Below are 11,630 nucleotides of genomic sequence, written 5' to 3' on the forward strand. Positions count from 1 at the left end.
CCCAAGTTGTAAGTATAAGAACTAAACATCAATTATTTAATTGAGGCATTGACTGTTGTTTATTATGATGCTGATCATCTATCCTTTATTATTTTTCAGATATGTGACAGTGATTAATATATAGTTCGGCCATTCAGAGAATGCGTTCCTGACACGTCGCGATTGAACTGACGACGTAACTTTGCAATGGCGTTGCAGTTACGATAAAAATATTTTTGCTGGTTGTTTACCGTTTTAACAATTGAGGAGCATTAAAACAACATTATTATATCAATAATCAATGAATGTTATTACGTCGTCAGTTCAATCGCGACGTGTCAGGAACGCATTCTCTGAATGGCGGAACTATAACAAATGTGGATGTGTCATTTGGTGGAGCAACACACATGATGCTTATATTTGGAGAGATTAGAAGCCACTTGGAAGGTCTCCAGAATGAAACAGTTTATCTGTTAGGTATGTTTGACTTTATTGCATTTTGAATATATTTGTACAAGTTGGGACAAAAACGGTACCCCAAACTTACAAGTTTATATTGTGTAGTAGTGTTATTCACATATTTTCATATACATGTATATTTTAGGTGACTCTGGGTATGCTCTAAGGGGCATATGATGATACCTATACATAAAGCTGTTGAAGATTCTCTTGAAGGCAGATACAACTTTGCAGAGCTTTGTTAGTGCACATTTTAGAAAGGAATAGGTAGAACAAAGTTCTACTCAAGCACATCATAACATGCTCCAGAAGAACTATGTTTATTGATTTTAAGAATTTGACATGATGTTATTTCTTTCCTTTAGAGTTAAATAAAAGAATAAATTATATACCTACTTAAAGTTTTATTTACTATTACCCTGTTTAAACATAACAAATTAATAACAAAGAAATACTAAACACAATTAATGACTAACAATACATTAACAGAATCTTAATTCCTATCCACATATTCCTTTATTGTGTTATGCAGCTGCAACAGGATAGCACTGATGCCTGCCAATTCGCCCCTGATGCCTGCAAGCTCTGCGTTTTTCACCGTCTCTCTCTGTGCACCCTCCTCTTCATATTGATACAATCTGCTTCTTACACTGTGCTGGCAGATCGTCTCCTTGTTGAGTGTGTATGTCGAGAGGCTGCAAAACAACATTCCAATTTCAGTCAATAGCTCAGAACAACAGTGTAAACAAAATATGGCTAAGACACTTGAATGGGTTAAGTAACAACAAAAAGTTCTCAACTCAACACTTGACCCATTTAATACCATATGCAAACATAATAAAAAAGATGCAATCATTGTTCAATAGTAAAGTTAATCTGTATTCACTCGCTTGTAAATATATTGTGTACAATTTATTTACAATAGCATTACTCAATATACCACAGTAAAATACTTACAAGGTGTGAAAGTCAGACATTTTTGCGTCAATGGTGGTGGTACATAGGCAGCTATTACAGCTGGACTCTCAGGTTATCTTCCTGGCTGGATTCAACTATTCAATCTACCACTAGCTTAATCTCTATGTTCGTCCAGGAAATTGAGAACGGTTTCGATTTGTTGAGGAGTTGCCGAACCCCTTATGTGGAGCCATTTTAAACTGAAAATATAAATGATTAGTATTAGAAAAGGCAATGGCGTTAGAGCGAAACCAAATATTGCATTTGTATAATATGATATCTACTCACAAAGTTTTTAAATCCAAAACAAAACTTGTTGCGAACCAAAATACAGCAGACGTACCTACGTAGAAGTCGGACTGTAGTAAAGTACGACATAATACTTCCTTAGGGAACGCGTACCTTGGTATAAAAGCACTTGGCAACATGATTTATTTAATACGACACTTGAGAAACACACTTCAGAAAACTTATCAAAGTATTCAAACAAAGAATTGTAAGTTGACATGTTTTGATAAGATTGTAATAAGCAGCTATTTTTGGTTGTCATACGTGATTACCCATTTTTGGCATGAAATAGTACTCTTCAAATTAGTTGGTTAGCAATGACTGTCAAAGGGTTTTTTATAGTGTCGAGTCGAATGTAGTTGAAAAAATATTTTTTGCCGGAAAGTTAAGATTGTTTGCATGAATATTACAAGAAATATGTAATGAATCACATTTATAATGTTACATGAATAAGTAAAGCTGAAAAGTTTAATAATTTCAAGTTAAAGTAAAAACCGTAACTTAGTTTAGTCGACATCATAAAAGCCCCACACAATATTATAGATTCCATTCGTTCACGAAAATTGTCTATGGTTCCGAACTTCGTATGCGCATACGAAAATGAAATAGAGTAGGGTCACTAACGAAACTTCGTTTGAATTTCGTTCGATATCGAAGTTTCGTTTCGTTGAATTAGAGTAGACCCCCAGGTCGCAGAAAGGTTACACTAGAGGAAAGCTAACCGTAACAGCCTAATAGATGACCGTGTTACACTGTATTGCATATAAAATTTTCATCACGTTTCTAGACTAGGTTTTAGGGTTACAAAAGTATAAAAAATGATGATCAAAACCTATATACTTGTGTTGTTTTTCTAGTTACCTATGTGTTGACTTGAAAATAAATAATAGAAGCTAACCCTAGTGCAGAACTTAAATTCCAAACTATACTTTAGTTCTCTATAATAGCAGCGTTTTACCTGAAATAAAACGCATATTAAATACTTACCTTATTTGAAGCTTACTAGTTTGAGATAGGCACCTACGTGTTTTCCGCTTTTATCTCTGTCCTTTTCTACCCCATATCTTGCATCTCTCTCGCACACCGACCAGTTTCACTCCCCACCAGGCAGGAGGCGACGAGTGTTCTCGGCGGCCACAGTTCGTCATTGAGTCGAAAACACCAGGCAGAAATTAAAATGTAAGCTTCAAATAAGGTAAGTATTTAATATGCGTTTTATTTCAGGTAAAACGCTGCTATTAAATTCTTGACCGTTATTTGAAGCTTACTAGTTTGAGACGTGTTTGTTATCGCCTGGTGGAAGTGGACGCCAATGTGAGCAAAAGCACAATGAAATTGTGTATGTAAATAGGTACTTAGGTACACGAGTAATCACATGTAAGTATGTGTATTGCGTCCTGGAATACTAATGTAATCAAAGTTAACTGGTACTGGTACTCAGCTACATCCTGTTAGACTGGAAGCCGACCCCAACATAGTTGGGAAAGGGGCTCGAAGGATGAGTAATAAAAATTAAAAGAGAGATGCAAGAACAAAAGCAAAAATTGATTTCATTTTCTAATAGTAATTAACAAAAACATTGCGATACTTCTTAATAACAATAGTAACAAAAATATAGACATTAATCAGCTGGATTAATTAAATAATCGAGATAACTTGCTACTTCTATTTAGTGGGTATCTTTCCCTTCTGTAAAAATGGGCAAATGTATTGCCTGATCGCCAATTACCCTTTGCTAATATATCGTCCAAAGGTATATTGTCAACACAGATTTTGACGCTACCGCCGAGTGGAAGCTTCCTGGGGTTGTAGTTATTCCTGCCTCTTTTAACAATGTCTTAATCCACCCGCATCATCGTTCGGGTGCCTGCCTTTGGTTGGCCTCTAACGGATATAAATAAATTTAAGGAATTAGCCGATGTCCGTCTATCTTCTAACAAGGCTTTAGTCTTTCTGACCCAATACACTGGACTTAGATTTATATTTTCCTGATTATCCATCAAACAACAACCCGACTGCCTATGACTAGAACTGTCGGTCTTAGAGCCAAAGACAGATTAAATTATCTTTGTTGTTTTTGAAATGTTCTGGGTCTATTGCAAGCAAGGAAAGATCATGGACTCGCCTTTCCGAAACAAGCTAGCAAAAGAAAGAGCAGCAGTGTGCCTGGAAGTTGCAAATGGATTATTCTCGTCTACGTTTACTGCACTTAAGTAGGTTACCAATTGGTCAATATTCCAGATGGACGGCTTCCCGGGGAACAGGTTTGCTCAGCGCTATTGATTTTAAAATGTGTCCGACTAGAACGTGTGAACCTAGCTCTAGAGTGGTTTCTGCATTGCATAGTGTAGCTATAACTGACTTGTGTAATAAAATAGTATTGTATGCTAGTTTATTTACTATGTGTAAGTCCGCTAAAAATTGGGTAAGTATAGGTCCAAATAGGGATTCAAGGATTCATAGGATCCAATTTCATACTTTTCGCCCCAATTTAACCATCGACTCCAAGCTGATTGATAAGTGTTGCGTGTGGATTGAAGAAGACTTCAGTCGGAGAGACTCCTTGTCCCTCCCCCCCCCCCATTTCCTTGACCTTGGCAGGGGGTATCCCCGTTGCTGTGTCTATCGGTTTCTGCTCGAGGTTCATCAGTGTGTAGGGTACTGCTAATGATCGGGACTTCAAATCTGCTCGCCAAAATACCTGGTGCCACCGAAGGAACTACTATGAGATTAACTCCCGTTCCTGAATTGAGATGACTGAGGACCTACGGTATAGGTAAGGTGGCGGTAATACCCATGCTAGCGGGTAAGTCAAAACTTGAGAAAAATGCATCGTGGAACCCCGCTTTCGGGTCCTTCAGATCTAGGGGCACGTAGTACACAACTATGTGTCCCTGGGCTCGCTTCGAGGCAAATAGGTCCACTGCTGATACAAGATGCCACTCCGGTGGAGGTTTGTGTCGGGAGAGATGGTCTGCCTGACTGTTGAATAGGGCTGGTATATGATTCACGACGTGATAGATTTGATACAGCTCAAGATAACTGAATACTCTGTACGTCAAGTTCGGTAGGCTCCTTGATCGGGTGCCACCTTGATTTCTTAGATATGACACCACAGTCCCATTTCTGCATTGAAAAATGGCTGTTGATCTCTTTAGCAACTTGCCGTGATTTTCCAGTTAATACTGCAAGCATCTCTTTCAGATCGCAGTGAAAGCCTTTTTCTCTCTCGTTCCATGAACCCATTACGGGAGTTCCGTTCAGTTGTGCCCCCATCCTACATCGGAGGCGTCCGTGGTTATAAGGTGACAGGGAAGTGGCGAATGAATATCCAAGGTTTGGTGGCAGCTGACCAGCCACCACTTTAGATCTGCTAAGGTATCTGCTGGTAGGTTCAACATTGCTATACTCCATTCACCGAGCCGTGAGCCCACAATGTAACCAAAGAATGACACTTTTTCAAAATGGTGGGTATAACCCGACCGATGACAAAAACGTCACATTTTTATGTAAAATGTTCTTAGTATCTGTGGTCTTCAATTAAGTAGGGTTCTATGTATGACAGTCAAGACTTCTAGGTTAATTTTACATGTAAACGATTTACTACATATTTCATTAAAATTAAGAAAATAATTTACGGCATTTATTATACATATTTGATTTCAATTAAGTTTGAAAAGATTGCATAAGTTCCACAGACATCGTTCTAAAATATCATTTCTAATGTTGTCAGTATATTACTTTCGTAGTTATTTTTATAAAATATGATCATTACTTCAATCGTGACTTATAAGAACCCTTTTTATGGTTTGTTCACCGTTTGGCTCACGGTTCCATGAATAGGGTAGGTATAGATTGCTGTTCAACACTGCATTGAGGAAAGTGAGGAGAGCCCGGTAATGCAGTCTGCCGTATGGAACAACGAAAACTTGCGAAGTTTAAAAGTCCTATCAAGCTATGCAGGTCTTCTAAGTTTGTCGTGCTGTTTGTCACGTAGTGCGTTTTGTCATTATCTTGTTGATAATGCTTGCGATTTATTCACTTGCCATCCCAAAACATGGTGCAAATGATCCCAAAGTAGGCAAATATATCTTGGTGAGCCACCAGAAAATCGAGATACACAATTATAAGTAACCCTTGAGTTTTCAAAGTTTGAGCCACCCAAATTGGTCACTGTGGCGAAGGTCTTGGGTGCCGTGCTTATGCCAAATGGTAGGCACGTAATCTGAAGCAGTCTTCTTCTGTATACTAGTCGAAGAACATATCTGTGACCTTCGGCTACCGGAAGGTAGAAGTAAGCCTGGGCGAGATCCACTTGCACAGCCATTCGTCTTTCTGAAGAAACTCTAGCACCCGAAAAACATTTATTAAACTGAAGGGTTCCGTAATTATGAACTTGTTGAGAACCTTGAGATTGAGTATTGGACGGTTCTTTCCGTCGCCTTTTGGGCACAAGAAACATATTGGAAAGAAAGCTGGCAGAATTTGCAGCTATCAATAGAACTTTTTGTTTTATCATTTGGGATATGACGACATCCATCTCTTTGGACTCTCTGGTCAAATCTGGCATTATCTATCAAAGGTGGCTTTTGGCCGATGGTATGCGATACCCAGTTATTATTTTTAACAAGAAAGGTGGAGCTCCCATTTCTTTCCATTGGTCCTGATATAATGTTAGGCAACCCGCCTGGAAAGTCATAACTTACGTGCCTTGTTGGACGCATCAAAGTCCGCCTGCGGTCCTGGACGCTTTCTGTTTCCTCTGTTGGACATGGTTCCTATTGTAATTTACTCGTGATATCCCAAGGGAGCTTTTAGAGTTTTGCGTCACACGCCATTCAGCGTGAGTGTGATTACCATTTCCCTTCGAGGGAAGGTTATAATGGCGACTCTTCGAAAGTCGATCCAAAAAGCCACCCTGCGAGGGTAGATTGCAATGATGGTACGACCCGCAACATGCATGATTGGTACCCTGCGAGGGTCCGTGATAATGAGCCGACCCCTGCGGGGGATGGCTAGTATACTTACTGGTCCCTGCTTTGTAATGATGCTGCTACTCGCAACATGCAAGATTGGTACCCTGCGCGGGTCCGTGATAATGAACCGACCCCTGCGGGGGGTGGCTAGTATACTTACTGGTCCCTGCTTTGTAATGATGCTGCGACTCGCAAAATGCAAGATTGGTACCCTGCGCGGGTCCGTGATAATGAACCGACCCCTGCGGGGGGTGGCTAGTATACTTACTGGCAGTCCTAGGCGGAGCGTACCAAGTCTTTCAAGGCCGAAAACCATCACACGCCGTGATAATGAGCCGACCCCTACGGGGGGTGGCTAACAGACTTACTGGCAGTCCGAGGGGAGCGTACCAAGTCTTTCAAGGCCGAAAACCATCACACGCCGTGATAATGAGCCGACCCCCATGGGGGGTGGCTAACAGACTTACTGGCAGTCCGAGGGGAGCGTACCAAGTCTTTCAAGGCCGAAAAGCTTTCTTGACACCACCAGCCCTCTTCAAGTGCGGTAGTGACCAGTCCGAACTAAGGAGATGCTGGTTGGACCGCACCTCACACCATTATTTTTTGTCAAAAAGTTGAACGCCTAGCAGGATTGAACTAGGGCCACAGGTGCCTTAGGAACTTCGGGCTTGCTTTCTTTTCCATAGTCACGTGCACGGGCTGTGGTAGCTTTATTATTTACCGCATCCGTATTTGCTTTATAAGTCACTCATTCTGAAAACAAATTACTGAAAAAAAAAAAAAAAAAAGTACACGGAAGAAACTCGTGACAAAAAAAGGGGTAGATGTACAAAATATTAACACTTGATTTCGCAAAATCGAATATCGAACGGTAAAACCGTTAACAAATTGTATAAAATATTATAAACTCACCTGTGTTCTGCGAGAGCACTGAGTTTATTTTTCAACGAAATACTACAGCGGTTGGTTAGACCAACCTTCTCGGGCGGAAAACAAGACGCCAATGACGAACTGTGGCCGCCGAGAACACTCGTCGCCTCCTGCCTGGTGGGGAGTGAAACTGGTCGGTGTGCGAGAGAGATGCAAGATATGGGGTAGAAAAGGACAGAGATAAAAGCGGAAAACACGTAGGTGCCTATCTCAAACTAGTAAGCTTCAAATAACGGTCAAGAATTTAATATAGCTATAAAACAAAAAAGAGGACTAATTGTTGTACTCTTATCTCCCCAAAACTGCTGAACTGATTTGAAAATTCGTTCTCCGTTGGAAATAGAACACTATCCCTGACTGCCATATAGGCCATATTTTATCCGGATACGGAAAGTAGTTTCCACGGTATCCGCGAAAAGCTGAGGGAAACAACTATGATCGAGTAAAATAAGATGTAGCAAATGAAATAACTCTACTAAAGAAGTCCAGTTTTGTGTGGTCCCGACAGGAACCGGCTAATTATTTAATAGACAATAGCTCTTACAAGTACCTGTGTTAGGTAGGTATTAGCAGCTAACTAGTTAAGACTGTAATCAAGATTGTTGCTTCTTCAATAATTGAAATGTTTGCGTTAATTTAGTTCGTACGCAACACAATCTAACCGTCAAATCCGTAGCGGACCCCAATCGGGGTCTGAACATCAATGTCACCGTAAGCTCGGTTTAGACCCCAATTGGGGTCTGCGAATCAGTCATACACTTTCCTAATTATTTACGCTCATATTTATTTTCTTTCCAATCAAACCACATTTGTGAGTACTAAATAAAATAACTAAATAAATTTAAATTATTTTTACGCATTCAAACCTTTCATATTTAGCATCCCGTTAGAAATATACCTTTTTAAAATCCAATCGTAATTACCGGGAATTCTGATCGAACTCGCCATGTTTGTTTACATTAGTTGTTTTTTTTAATTTGAAGACGCATAGACAAGATGGCGACGGTGATAGAAGTTTTGCATCGAATGATCCGAATCGTTAAAATAAAGAATCGATTTAATAATTTTATATTATTTGATATTATAATATTACTAAATTGCACTTTTGTATACTTACCATAATCTGAAAATAAATTAGGAAAAGTAAAATGACTTAATTTATTTTGAAACAATGCTAGAAAATCAGTGGTAGAAAATACGTTGTAGCCGGAATAAAAAAATCTTCGGTTTTTAGGGTTTCTAAAAACGGCAAATGAAGACTTATTTATTTCTTCGGGTGTTTTATGTGCAGGATTCCTGTAGACCTGCCAAACTTAATGGCGATTCGTTACTTCCAACTTTTTAACTGAGCGGCAAAGCTATTTGACGAGAGCCGTAGTTAGGTGTAGTTATAGCAAAATTTTATGACGATTTTATTGTTTGAAAGGGCAAATATTTCGCCGTTCATCGAAAGCCGGTCCAAGGTGGAAAGATGGCCGCCGCCGACTTATTTTTAACCGACTTCCCAAAAAGCGGAGGTTCTCAATTCGACCTTTTTTTTTGTATGTTTGTTACGCGATTACTCAGCCATTTATTTATCGATTTTGATGATTCTTTTATTGTTTGATAGCGTATACTTCCGAGGTGGTCCCATTATCATCAGGTCAGGATCTGATGATGGAACCTTGAGAAATCGAGGGTGACTTTCGAAAGTTGCAGAAATACATAGGTTGAAATCTTATCACTCAGGTGTTTGCCTGGTAGCACTATTCAACAGTGAAGGCTTTGAGCTGACCTGATGATGGAGACCAGTGAAGGTCGAGGGAACTCGACAACCGAATATTTAAACTTTCTCGTGTTTGTGCTTAGATTATTCGTATTTACGAGGCCTCTGCAACAGTGAAGGAGATGGAGACGAGAGAAGTTCGGATGTCGAGTTCCCTCGACCTTCTCTGGTCTCCATCATCAGGTCAGCTCCAAACCTTTACTGTTTCGTAGTGTTATCAGACATACATCTGAGTGTCAAGTTATAACCTTATCTATGCATACAATTTTCGAGAGTTGCCCTCGATTTCTCAAGGTTTCCATCATCAGATCCTGGACCTAATAACAAATATGGGGAATATACCCTTTCGACCAAAAACAAACATCCAAATTGAGAACCACCTCCTTTTTGGGATTCGGTTAAAAATATTTGGTGACTTTAAAATCAATCAATTATTATTATTGTTTCTCATCATCAAATAAGTACATGACTTTGATAGTTACAAATTGCATTATATTTCAGAACGCCAGGCTTACCCTCCGCCGAAACAAAAATCTTAGAATTGTTGAGAAATAATATTATAAGAATAAATTAAAATTCCGTAATAGGTAATAAAAAATCAATTAAAGGTAAAAATTATTACGAATGACGCAACACCAAAATAAATAATACATATAAAAATTTAATGCTAAAAACTTTCATAAAACTTAAATATCTTTTTTCTTAACAACAAAAACAAATTGAACCTATAATTTAAAATTAATAAATAAAATTGAAATAAGTTGCTATTAAAAAATAGGTATATATAAAATTGGTATTCGATTATTTATAATAAATATCCGATTTAGGTATCGAATGCACACCGCTGATTGAAAAAAAAAATACTCTATTCCAAAATCTACTTCGTCTGTGACTTTGATCTTGTAAATTGTTCATTTTTATTGTGTACTAGCTTCTGCCCGCGACTTCGTACGCGGATCCTGTCCCTTATGCCAGCGACTACGGGATAAAAGTAGTGATTCTAATTAGTCCGCATTTATGTTGTGTGTGGCAAAAATATTACGAAAAAAAAACATTAAATAGATGACAAAGTCGTGGTGACTTAGTGGAATTCGTGGTGGTTTAGTGGGTAGAGAACCAATCTCTCAAGTATGAGCGTGCGTCTTTGATTCCTGGCAAGTGCCTGCCAATGCAACTTTTCTAGGTTCGTATGTACTTTCTACGTATATTTTGGATACCAATGACCGTTATTTGGAGGGGATGTTAAACTGTAGGTTCCGACTGTCATTGAACATTCCATTCTTGGCAGTCGTTATGGGTAGTCAGAAGCCAGTAAGTCTTACCAAGGGGAGTTGGGTTGAGCGGGTAACCGGGTTGTGGAGGTCAGATAGGCAGTCGCTCCTTGTAAAACACTGGTACTCAGTTGCATCGTGACTGGAATTCGACCCTAACATAATTGGGACAAAGGCTCTTGAGATAATAACGACAATAATAATGAGATATAGGCACCGCAGGACATCTGAGGCTGATGACGGGGAGTAGCGACCGCGCGGGGCTATATATACTGAGTTCTCCAGGGAGTGTATACTGTCCCCCATCTCCAGCCGGTCGGAGTGAACCATGACGGGGGTAGGTCTCACGCCTCTGGCTTGGCTTGGCCGTCCAGAGTGGAGTCGCTAGAGCAGGATTAGTAGCCCTGCTCGGAGGGTAGGTGCCTCATGGTAAGCACAGGGAGCGCGTAATCTGCGTTTAAAGTCCGCCGAGGTATCCTCACCCTTCAGCCGCTCATGTCCCTGTTGCCCTCTTGTTGCTATTCAGTGACTGGTTCCCGGGGGCCCAGTAAATGAGGTGGCGAGTCTCTACCTGCCGTTTTTACATGTACCTAATACATTGTCATCCACTAACATCCCATCACAATAGCCCAAGTAGTTTTCCTCCATAGTTAGCAATAGTTTAGCACAGAACTGGGGATTGTCTTTTTTTTAACGACGTCCACCGGGGATTGTCCTTGGGTTCATTTCTATAGTGTATAAAGGGATAATCGTCGGTTTTGTGTCACCATTTCATTAAAGTTGTCTCAAAAGGACTTCAGCGTGTTGGCTTCGGCCCCACGTTTGCCTCCCAAAAATTCACAACTCTGTAGTCCCGAGGTCTGGAAGAGACATACAAAATAATAATGAGATATAACGCAACAAAGTTAGAGAGTGGGGGCTCGTGACGCCACGTCTAGGTATGTAAAATTTGTACTAAGCAGTGACTTAACACGAAATTCAAGCGTTGTTGTATCTTCGTTATTA

At 39.8% G+C, this 11,630-nt stretch overlaps 1 long non-coding RNA gene across 1 annotated transcript; it reads left to right on the top strand.

The window, feature by feature from the left end:
• The first annotated feature begins 346 nt into the window (after positions 1 to 346).
• Positions 347 to 833, top strand: LOC124641379. Its single transcript, XR_006985674.1, has 2 exons — positions 347 to 456; positions 584 to 833. It is a non-coding gene; the product is annotated as an uncharacterized LOC124641379 (long non-coding RNA).
• Positions 834 to 11,630: the final 10,797 nt, after the last annotated feature.

The sequence above is a fragment of the Helicoverpa zea genome, chromosome 22 (assembly GCF_022581195.2).
Source record: "Helicoverpa zea isolate HzStark_Cry1AcR chromosome 22, ilHelZeax1.1, whole genome shotgun sequence".
Lineage (NCBI taxonomy): Eukaryota > Metazoa > Arthropoda > Insecta > Lepidoptera > Noctuidae > Helicoverpa > Helicoverpa zea.